This window comes from Tyto alba, unplaced genomic scaffold, assembly GCF_018691265.1.
Source record: "Tyto alba isolate M040663 unplaced genomic scaffold, T.alba_DEE_v4.0 Super-Scaffold_13, whole genome shotgun sequence".
NCBI lineage: Eukaryota > Metazoa > Chordata > Aves > Strigiformes > Tytonidae > Tyto > Tyto alba.
In genome coordinates this window covers 38,285,321-38,298,153 of record NW_024881275.1, presented here as the reverse complement: position 1 = coordinate 38,298,153, position 12,833 = coordinate 38,285,321, and positions in this window count along the sequence as shown.

Genomic DNA, 12,833 nt, shown 5'->3' with positions numbered 1-12,833 from the left:
TCTGGTCTCCCTCTTCCCAAGAATGTCATGGTTTAACAACTTTTTTTAATAAGGATTCTTTCCTTTTCTTAGTTATACAAACACTTGATAGGTAGGAAGTGACTTACTTTACTTCACTGATTATTGAGCAACTCCTTACATCTTTGAGTCATTGCTTTAGTATGAAATTGTTTTTGTGTAGAGGCTCATATTCCTGAAACAATAAATGGACTAAATATTATATATGATATGAATATGTGAGGAGGTGTAAGTGGCTGTATCTCATATCAGGGCTCTTTGCTGAGAATACTCACCTTTGTAATCAATCATTTCAGGGCAAATTATTTGAGTTTTGGTCTATTATATTGTGTTTGGAGGACTAATTTTTTTTTTTTTTATGTTTTTATAACAAACTTCAATTCTGAACCTATAATAGAATATATATGTAAATGAGTGCTTTAGCTTTCAAAGAAGATGTTTTCATTATTAGTTCATTGACCTTTACTATTTTGAAAACAAATTTTGAAACTGAAAGCTTGCTATTATAACTCATGAAGAAAGACCTGACTTTATCATATTGATTTGGGAAATCAGATTTTGCCTACTGTAATCCATTATTCATACTTACTAATTTATTCTGAAATAAATTTTACTGCTCTGGAAATTTTTATATAAAAGAATGTGACAGAAGTTTTTCAGCTTGTCAGATAATTTGTCTGGCTATACTGTATAAATACTGAGGATTTTAATAATTGCTGTTCTGCACGTATTGGTTATTGCAAATATAATACCTCTTTCTTGGATTGTCTGTCAGATACCTGAAGAGAGTCTGCTTCTATTTGAAATTGTAATTGGGTACTAATTTGAAATCACCAGGTTTCAGATTTTGGTGTTGGTTAATGTTATTAAGTGTACAAAGAATAATGGACAATGCATTTACTAAACTGTTGCATTTCTTTTATGTAATTATGGTGTGTATATATGTGTATATGTATGTCTCAAAAAAGAGAGAGAAAAAATCCTTTTATCCTATGTGCCGGCAAAATAACGGAGAATAGGAGTGGCTGGATGATTTTTCACCACAATTTGCAGGTCTCTGTCTAGCAAAAGGAAAGACAAGTGTGTATTTTCCTCCAACTATCTACAGATGACAGTTGCCTCCTTAGGCATTATTGTCAACTGGCATACAATAGAGCAATCCCCAGGCCACTCTAATCTTTACAGAACTTGGGTCAAAGCATCAGGGAATACCATTTATTTTCTCATACAACACAGGTTTTTCTCTTAGTGGAGAAGAACTTGAAGTGTGATAAGGCAAAGGACTGACAAACTCAAGGTAATATATTCTAGTCCTTTAAATAAATTAATTAATACTTCTGTGATGTTTTACAGTATTAATATTTGTTCAGAAACTTTTTTACACCCTTTCATTCTGTTTCTGCCATTGCCTGTGTTATTCTTAAAGCTCTCATAAAGAGCATAGACAGTGGGTATACAGTAAAAAGAGGTCGCTATTTCTCCTTAAGTTCCCACCCCAGTGACAAAGCAGATCTTAGGAGAGCTGGATGAATAACAAATATAAAAAGTAAGATACAGTGATAACAAGAGCTCCAAGTATGAGCTGCCTTTGCCAGTGTTGGTCACATCCCTCTCACTGCCACAGCAACATCAGGCTACAACTTCAGTTCAGAATACTGTTGCCAGCACAGACCCAGCTGGCTGCATTAAAGTCTTTCTAACTCCACCTCTTCCTGACAGGGGAGTAACTCAGTTTTGATAAGCCAAAAAAGCCTAAACAGTTTTCTTCACTGAGACAGTGTGTCACATGAGAGGTGCCCACATAATAAAACACATTTTCAGTGTTTACCAGACTAAGTGCAAAAAATAAAAGTCCACTTTACATATTATTAGTTTTCTATTTGTTTTCATCTTTTATTATGCATGTCTTAATTGGTCAGTTTGCCTATTTACTAAGCATGCACCCAAAACCCAGTGTTTACAGCAACATGTGATCAGTTTATAGATATATTTATTTTTAGTCTACATATTGCTATTGTATAATAATGTATGTGCATGTAAACCTTTTCAGTCTACTTGTGAGTACAGATGTCCTCAGTAGTCCATTATCAAGCTGCTGATCAGTCTTTCAGGTACTCTCCCAATTTGATTACACAGCTGCAGTATTGAAGATACCCTGTTTTCCAGGCAACGTAGCTTTACTTTCTAACCAGTGTGACACATAATTAGAATCCCATCTTGTCTTTGTTCTTTCAACCAATTTCTGAGTCGACTGTTAGCAAAAGGTCTTTAGAATAATCCCAAGTAGATAGCACATCAAAATATAATTCTTATTTTTGCATGTGCTTTTAATGTTATCACAAATTAATGATTTAATTGTAACAATTTTTACCATAGCTTGAATATACAGAACAATTGTCTTTGTGTTATTATTTGTTTTGGTTTGAGAGTAAATGTTTCAATTCTCCCCACCCACTTCCAAATGAAAAATGTACCTGTCTTTACAAACAAGAACTGTTATCTTATTTTACAAAACCCACTTATCTGAAGTAACTGAAAAACAAAACAGCAAAGAAAGTGAGGCTAGATACTTCTGTAATTGATATGAATGGGAACACTTTAGAGGTTATTCGAAGACATCAAAGACAAAGAATACACAAAAGAGGAAAAAAGAAAAAACACAAAACAAATGGGGAGACAACTCAGTCGAAAAGGATCAAAGTAATCTCAGTCTGTATTTTTCTCCCTAAACCAACTCAAGTGAAAGGTAAATAAATATGGTTTTGTGGGTTGGTGTCTTTGTGGGGGGGTTTGTGGTTTTTTTAAAACAGTGATTATATTCTTAATTATAAGTGGTTGCTATTTTCTCAAGGACTAATCTTGTGACAAGAAGGACTGTAGATGTATCAATTAAAAAAACAAACCAAACCAAAAAAAAAAAAAGGCATACATTCTTTCAGTCTGTGCTGAATATGGGAGTAATAGATCAGGTTCTTGTGGAAAGTGTATGTGTGAGTGTGTGTGTGTGTGTATAATTATGTATCTGGGGGTGAGTGAACTGAATATTTCAGAACCTCTTTAAATTTTAAAAAACTACTTCATTCAACTTCTTGTGCATGATTAAAGATAAGAATTATTGCAAGATTAAGGAGCAACCCAACACAACCTTGCAAAAACCATCCAACTGAAGCAAGGCAAGAAGTTCTGCCTACCCTTCTACTGATTTTCTTTTAAAATTTGCTTTAGTGTTTTTGATTTACAAAAAAATTCTTAGCATAGTACGTCACAAGTAGTAAAGTAATACATCTCAAAGGAAGAAAGGTTGCCAATCTGCAGAACACTAACATCTTAAGTAATTTTTTACAATAGTATATCAACACTTCTGCTTTCATTTTCTGTTCAGATAGTGACTTGGAGAACCATAAAATAATTGCTGATAGGCTGTTCTATGCTGGGGGAAGAATAAATAACAGCACTATAAACTTACATCCCTTAAGGGGAAAAAATATTTTGTCCATGTAAGTTTTATGTACGCAAGTCTCAGCATCTGCTTAAAATACTAAGTGGGTTTATTTCAGCTTCAGGGAGGAAGTTTAACATCAATGCAGAGTATACAAAACCATATAAAGGGTTATACTTTACCTATTTTCAGGACCATATACTTACCCCATACTGGTGTAACTACTGTTGGTCAACATAGATGTTAAATCATGGACTGCAAGGTTACTCACATTATCTTAGAACTTGAACAATAAGAATACAAAAATACCTTAATAAATAAATAAATTAGGCAAATTAAGGAAAAGTTTGTTTTATTTTCTCTTTTCAGTTAGTTATCTTCCTTGTACTTTGATCCTTGTAACAGAACCATTCTCTAAATACTTCTGTCTGTTTACTTGGAGGACTTACCTAACATGAACAAGTGATGTACTCTCAGGGATTCCTGGGATTTTTGCCTTTTTATATTAGGACTGGAGAACATATGGATTTCCTTCCATCAGAAACCATGACTTGTGGTAGCCCAGCTGTTTACCATCCCAGTGATGGATGAGACATGCTAGGACACTGGAATCTGGGAAGTGTTCTTAGTCTATCAGCACAATGACAAACCACATCCTAAATGGACTCTTCTCTTGTGGCTGACTGGGATTACTCTGTTTTTTCATGTCATGAAGGTCAGATTTTTAAATAGACCGGATTCCAAGTAAGATTTTTCCAAACAGCTAATAGCTTTGATCTAAGTACTTTTGAATAGCCAAGCAGGTGTTTATCTTCATTTTTAGGTGCTTGAAAATCTGACCTATCTTTATGAACAATATAAGATCTCTACTTTAGCAAGATTTGTCAAAAGATTTATAATAATATGTCAGATAAAGGGTCCTTCCAGCTGAATAGTGTCTCCAGTGTTTTCATTACTCAATTTATGCGATAGCCATGTTGCGCTTCATTATTTTGAGTGAAAAATCCTTCCTAACTTTTTCTCCATTTTTATTTTTTGTCAAATAAGTACCAAGACTCTGTATTTCCTTTCATTTTCAAAGCCAAGCTTTGGATTATCTTGATTTTGTACCATCATACATCTGCTTTGAACCTTGTTAGTAACTTCATGTATCCAGGAAAATGGAGAATAAACTCAGTAGTACTTCATTCTTCATATTCCCAAGGTCAAACAGCCCTTTTCAAAGTATAAAACCATCAAACAAACAACAAAATATATTCTTCAGGGAACTGTATAAGAATCTAGAGGAGATATTTTTACTGTGAGGATGACTGAACATTAGTGCATGTTGCCTATGCAGATTGTGGCATTTCCATCCCTGGAGATACTCAAAACTGAAGTAGATGTTATCTGGAGCAACCTGATCTGGCCAACCCTGCTCTGAACAGGAGTCTTGACTACATAGTTTCTAGAGGTGCATGACAGAGCTCAGCCACTCTGCCATCCTGTAGAATGGAAAAACCACCAAGAGAAAAGCAAAGAGTTACCTCAAATGTGATGTGAGATCAGTACCTAGGAAGGTATATTAATCTTACTTCTGTGAGCATTGCTGTAGTCTAAGTACTCCTGTATGTTAATATGCTTGGGTCTGTCTATAGGTTCCATTTCTGAATATATGCAACACTTCTAAATCAGGTGTTCCAGGATACAAAGAAATTTGTGTGCAAATACATAGATCCTCCTCATACCCTGAAATGAGGAAGAGTTCAGGTTCCTCCTCTCCTATTTGATGGCACAGTTCCTCACCCATCTGTCCCCCATGGCACTGTGGGGTCCACCCATTTCTTGGACAATAGGATCCTGCTTCTAAACTTGATGGGGGTGCACTCGTCATGGATGAAGCTGGGGATCCTGTCCTCATGGTGTCCAGCCACTGTGTCCACTTGCAGATTCAAGCCCACCCATATAAGGAAGGGGTTTATGAGGCCAAACGTTCAGGATTGGGTGGGAATATTGTGACTTACATGGCCCTTTCATGTGCTTTGAAATTATTTTCTCATCTCTTATCACGTATAGAAGAAAGATGCACAGTTAGAAACTCTGTTTACTGTGCTTGCCTGAACAGGAATAAATCAGATTTATCTATTTATTTGAAGGTGGGAAGAGAGGATTTGGCAGGGGCAGGAATGGACTGTGCATCAGTGGGAGAATGGCCACAAAGCACACGGGACAGATGTGCAGTACAGTCCCTCTGATGGGTGGCAGAGGGTTCGCAAAAGTTAGCTGAAGTGTTGCCTGAGGCAATCCCAAGGGGTCCTCTTTCCTCTTTATTATGTCTGGTTTCTAATTTAATCTCTTCTCTTTAAGGTGTTTTTTTTAAAGCCAATTATATAGATTTCTCTGTTTCAGGTCTAGTATACATGTAAATTGTTTTTATTTTTTTAACTTGAGAACTGGCACCCAAGATTTAAAACAAAACAAAACAAGAAAACAAAACAAAACAAAACAAAACAAAAACAAACAAACAAACAAACAAAAAAACACAACACAAAACATCCAAACTTACATCATGAGAATTAAATTAAAAACATGTAGCTAACACTCAAAAACCATTATGAAACGTTAAACCCTAAATCATTGTAACAGGAACAACCCATATAGCTTTGCCTTTCAGGACAAACATCTGACAATTTGCAAAAGCAAAGTCAAGCTCTTTGACATATCTTTTAAACATACTTCATTCTTAATGCATATTTAAAAATATGAATCATTTTCAAAACTGTTATTCACACATCAGCACCTCTTGACTCCAATCAGAAATATCTTCGTAACTACATTCACAGATTATTTGAAATAATTAGTGGTTTTGAATATTGTAATGACTGTAAACATCTTGCAAAAATACTGAGGTGAAATTCGTTAATAAACTATATGTAATTTGTTCAACTATTTCTCTATTTCTATGCATTTTTGGCATCCATATCTAGTATAAAGTGCTTTATACAAGCTTAATATTCTTAGACATATTGACCACTTTTAAGTATTTAATTTTTCATCCTTTTTTATACATTTTACTTCGAACTTACTGTCTTTTCTAATCTTAATTGTGTATTATTGTGATCCACACTGTTTTGTGTAGGACATAACTTTTATATAAATCAGCAACAGCAAAGATATAACTTTCTGTATGGTTTTGTAAGAAAACAAGGTTTGTGTGGTCACCCTATTTATCTGTCTTCAATACTTACACTCATGTTTTTGAACTTTTTTGACTTATTGCAAATAAATTTGAGAGAAAAGAAGAAATCTAGACAGCTAGTTGAGTATCTGCAGTCTTTGTTTCGGCATCTGTCTTCACTGTACAAAGATGAAAGGAAACGTAGTTCCTACATTTCCATATCACCAATCACTTATAAGCCATATAGAGCTGTTCTTAGAAAATAGTCTTACAAGAATATACTTGTTACTTAGTGTAATGTCAGATTGACTGGTGTAGCACTAAATCACATAGTTTTATTTTAATTACTGTTAATTTAAGTATGCATGTGATTTATTTTAACTCCACAGACTATATGTATATTAGTCTGAGAATAAAAATGGAATTTGAAGTAATTATGATATTTATGTTCTCCATCCCCATTCTGCCAATCCATTTTAAACACAACTTTCACTATTCTACTAGTATTTGACCTGTGAAATCTGAGATAGTACTCTTTCAGAAATATATCAAACAAGGCATTTATCTTATGAACAATTATAACAGTGTTTTTTTTTTTTTTTTTTTTTTTAAAAAAAATCACTTTGTGTGTGTCACTGAATAATCATTTTCTTTAAGTAATGATTTTTTTTAATTTGTTTTTTTATTGGGTAGTTTAACAATATTACCTGTCTTGTCAGGGACATGCACAATCTTTGCTTTATCCATGGGGATTCCTTCAAAGGTATAACAGAAGTTATACACACAAGTTCCTTTAAAAATAAAATCTCATTTCTGCTTTTCACATTGCTCCCCAATATAGGTTGAAATAGGATGCTGAATTCTGACACCCACTTGTACCTTCCTCCACCAACCAAAGAAAATGACGAAGCAGATAGAATATTTTCATTCTATGAGACACAGAATTATAGGTCATTTGCCTAATCAAGGCTTTTAAGAATCCAAATCCAGTTGCACAATGTGTAAATTTTTCTTTTCATTAGTAAATGCAAATCTAAGATGACATGTAAACACTTCAACTCTATACCTTATAGCTTGGCAGCCAGAGACTATTTATTTCTGTTTGGGGTTTTTTGTGGTATTTTTTTTTAAGTGTTAATGAATAGCTTTTCTTGATTAAGAACAAAATTAAATGTTAAGAGCTTGCTTTTTTTGTGAACAAAGAATCACTCAAGGAAATCTGTTTACTGAAGCAGTTTCAAGTTGAGAATTAAATATCCAGAAGTTGAATTTATAGAAAAAATGTTTAGATTTATGTCTAATTTATGTTAAGTGATTTTGAGGAGATATATTATGTCCATGACAGAGTTCAGTGGTGACAGATATGTTGAAGATCTGTACATTTTTGGACAGTTTTTGTGATGATTCTTTGCCATTGCAAACTTTGCTATGGGAGGCACAGTTGGAATGTAGAGGGTGTAAAGAAAATGAGACAGGACTGAAAGATCCCTATGTTTCCAGATGAATCTGAAGTTTGTGAGGTAGCTTGAAGCAACCAAAAGAGAACATGCAGCCCTGAAGGCTACTTCTTACCTCCTGTCATCTAAATATTTCATTACACGGACAGTGAGAAGAGCACAACTCCTCCCCGCCCCATCCCTCCCTCCCTACCTCTGAATCTTCGGCTCTGCACTGTTTTGACTCACAATGCACACAAGTCCTACCTGGACTTATCTCCTCTGTCAGCAGAGAATACAAGGATAGTGATGCCCAAAATCCTATGGAACGTTTGTCATAATGTGCAGTCCTAAAATACATATATGGCCTTGCAGTCACTTTTTCAAGTCAAGTTTATTCATCTCAGTCCGTCTTCAGTTTATTCTCTCATCTCTCAGCCTGGGAGGATTAACCTTCCAGAGGTTACCTTTTCCAGAGTTTACAGAATAATCAAATGAAAAAGAAGACTCATCTGTCCAGACTATTGTCTGACACAGACCTTTATCTTGAGACTGACTTTTATCCTAAATTTGTCAGAAAATCTTGTAGCATTTCTTTCATATTTTTATCATTCATTCCCAATCTTATTGCTCTACAGTTTGTTTTATTACTGAAACCTCACTTATTCATTTTTCTTCTTAGGACCAAGTCCTATAAATTATTCTTTCTGGAGAGTTTCTATACCACTGAAGATCTCACCTGCAATGCCTGTTTCTTCTTTTCCCTGCATTCTTCTTCCCCATTGATAAAAAAAAAAAAAAGTCTTTCATGAACCATATTAGTATTTCAATGCCTTCAGATGAGAAGAGATGCAATTATATATGTATACCTATGTAAGGAAGTTGTTTAATATGGTGTGAAACCAAGATTCTGTTTTTTTGAATGTCATACTTATTGAAATAGCCCCTGGATATCAACAAAATGAATTCCATAAGACACAACAGATAATACATACATGCTGTTTCAAGACTTTGTCTAAAACCAAGGTATATTTTAAAACAAATATAACATTGGTTTTCACATTGATGCCAGGGGGAGGTAGGGCAAGGAGAAGTTGCTTAGCTTAAGATCCTGTGGTTCAAAATACTTTATTTTCTCTTTTCTTGCAAATCTTGATGTTGCAGTAAAGCTCCTGTGTTGTTTATTAAAAGATGAAAAGTTGTAGCAGTATTATAAAGAAGTTGGAGAGAAGAAAATATTTTTGTAAGGATTATGTGTAAAAAGAGAGTTCAGAAGTAGATGTCCAGGGTTTGAGTGAGTGGTGGGGTTTTTTGGTAGCAGGGGAGACGGTTCTAGGGGTGGCCCCTGTGAGAAGCTTCTTGAAGCTCCCCCAGCTCCAAGTCAAGTCCGCCTCTGCACGAAAACAGAGCCAATTGGCTGCCCCTCTGCAATAACATATTTAAGAGGAGATGTGGTGAGGAGCAGTTGGACTTGTGAGGAGGAGTTGCAGCAGCTGCGTGAACACCAAGGTCAGTGGAGGAATGGAGGAAGAAAGGAGGGGGGAGGTGTGCCGGAGCAGAGACCCCCCTGTATCCTGTGGTGACACAGCAGGGCATCCCCCCTGCCACCCATGAAGATCTACGGTGGAGCAGAATTTGATTTATGGCCTGTGTTTTTTTCCTGGATGATCAAGGTGTCTGTGACCGAAGAAGGCCAGGGTCTTGTGTGAAAAGGTAGACCCCACTATTGCAGTTCAAGGCTGGGAGGATTGTGCATGCAGGGGTGTCCCACACCGGAGCAGCTCAGGAAGGGCTGCAGCCTGTGGGAGGGACTCCAGTTGGAGAAATTTGGTGACCCACAATGGAGCGGTGTAAGGAAATGCTGCAGCCCATGGGAGGGACTCATGTTAGATAAAGTTTGTGGAGGACTGTCTCCTGTGAGAGGGCGACCACGCTGGAGCAGGGGGAAGAACTTCTAGAGGCTCCCCCCATCGAGGATGGCAGAAGTGGCAGCACTGACTGCAACCCCCATTCCCTGCCCCTGCGCCACTGTGGGGAGGAGGTAGAGATATCGGGAGCAGAACTGAACCCGGGAAGAAGGGAGGGGTGGAGGGAAGGTGTTCTCAAGCTGTGGCAATGCTTCTCACTGTCCTACTCTGTCAAGTGTTGGTGTCTGTAATAAATGTATGTTCTGTTTTTCTTCCCCTAACAAGTCTGCTTCTTGGTCATGACCATAATGGATGATCTACCCATCCCAGTCCTATCTCAAACCCCAAGCCTGGCTCTCTGTCCCTTCTCATTTCCAGAAGAGAATGGGGAGTGAGCGGCTGTGTGGTGTTTTGCTGCCAATCAGGCTCAAACCATGACAGTAGAACAGAGCTATAATTGGTGATAGAATTTATCACTTCAATGTTTGAAGATCCCGTCTTTGCTGGAGAAAAACATTTTTTACTAAGAGTAGTGACAGTAGGGTGCATACTAACAAAAGTATCATACAACAGTGCTATCCAATAACTGCATCACAATCATAGTCTCATGCTGGTTTTCACTTGAACGATTATAGACTAATTGATCTGATCAAATCATCCGTGCCTTTAAACTTCCTGCTATTTTCCCTAAGTTCCATAACATGTTCCATTAATCTGCTGGCAGTATGTGACTGATAACCCAGAAGGAAATGTGATGAATTATCTGTCCCCAAATATATTCACCTTAAGCAAGAGAGTTTAAAGAGTAGTTGTGTGGAAGAGCTGTCATAGTGATTCTTTACCTCATGAAAAGTAGCAGACTCTTTCTCACTCAGTTGCTTAAAATGACCATTTGTTATATAAGTAATTATGAGATGAAATACTAAGGGCTAACTCCATCTTGCAAGCAAAAACTGACATGTATAGAGGAAAACAAAGGACAGCTGCAAAGAGTTGTGAATCAAGAGGTGACTCAAAGACAGTCAAGTAACAGGAGAAAATCTAAAAATTGTTGGAGAAGAAGAACTTTCATACCTGAAGGTGATAAATAGCAGTAGCACAATAATGATAATGTGAAGAGGGGAAGGGAAAATGAGTAATTGGACCTGAAAGCTGTATGTGCAATAAGGGGCAGACCAAAGACCCAGACATGATTTAAGATTAAAGGGTAAATGTATACTTTAACATATGTGAGCTTGGAGTTTGTTCTCCAAGAAAAGGGGAGTTAGTACTTGAGCAAAAGGACTAGCAACAACATTTTAGTATAGCTTATATGAGTGATCTTTCTCCTGTCTAAACAGTGTCAGATTTAGGATTCTGAAGGTGGGAGAAGTCAACTGTTACTGCAGGCCACCCAAATGATTTTCCTGGCTGTAAAACAGAAGTCCCCAAAGTTAAAAAACAAAGAAACAAACAAACAAAAAAAAAAAAAAAAACACCAAAAACATTCCTCCAATAAACAAACTACCTTCTCCCCTAATAATAAATAAACCACCATTACTCTGCACTTCATATCTTTCTTAATGAACTTTCTTGAACTGCTTAATGTGATTGGGTGAAATTATTACTAACCATACATTAAGTGTACAGGGGAAAGGACTCCAGGTTCAGTACAAAGAAAAATATTTTGGTTGTGGAGAATTAATGTATTATGATTTTTATCAGGAGAAATTAAACAGATTTATGTTTTTAAAAATCATATAGAATTTATTACAGAGAAGGGAACTGGTTCTGAATATAAGGGCAAAAGCAGAATTTAATGTAAGGGGTTAGGAAGCAGATATGAGTGCAAGGTTCCTATTGTCATGTGATTATTAATGAGAATTGAAAATAGTTTGAGTGGATACAATGAATTGATTTTTTCTTAGGGATAATCTTGATTATCATGGGTTTAAAAGTAGACAAGTGGCTTTGGAGTTAATTAATTTTCAGTGACTGAAAAAGCAGAAAAAGTAGCTGCTACACTGGAAGCTGAAAGAAGCATCATCCTGAAATAAAGCACAGAATAGCACAACAGTGTGCTGTCTTTAAAGAGGACAAAAGGAATTCATGGTACTCTGCCATTGAAGTTTAATCTACATTTGGGTGTATTTGAGATGATTTCCAGCACACTAGCTGACTCAGAGACAAGATGATTACAGCAATGACTTACAGAAAGCCCTGACTGAGAGGTAATTCATGGGAGTTTCTCAGCAGTGAAAGGAGGTTCTCAGTGTGAAAAAGGTCCCTGCTACAAAATGTGCATTTGAATTTGGTGTTAAGGATTTTCAGAAGCAAGACCAACAATATGAACTAAGTTCTTTCTAGCATACATGATTATCTAATGTTCCACATGCAATTTTGTGCCTATCTCCTAGTCGAGTCCCTGACGAGATATTTTTGACAAATACTATTTTAATCCAATGCATGCTTGTAAACTACTGCTTGTAGCACAGAAGCTGTTCCAAAGCCTTCAAACTGTGGTACTTGTTCAAGATTTTTCACAAGCTCACTGTATTTTAGCCTCTGTCCATTGTCATTCCATGAGCACCAAAGGGGCAGAACGCTGTACTACAGTGTATATTTACAGCCCTGCTCTAACCCCCCAACAAAATACTTCCAGTGGATTTTCTGTCAAAGGATATTTCTTAAATAGAGAAGCTTGGACAGAGTATGTAGTCTATAACATCACAACCTCTACAGTAACATATCTATACACTAACAAAGACATATATGACAACTTATGACAGAACTTTACCCATTTTTGTATATGGGTGTTTTTCCCCAGAAAAAAAAAAAAAAAAGTGAGATAACTGCAAGGAATAGGAATGAAGTCCTTTTATTCAAAGATCAGCAGG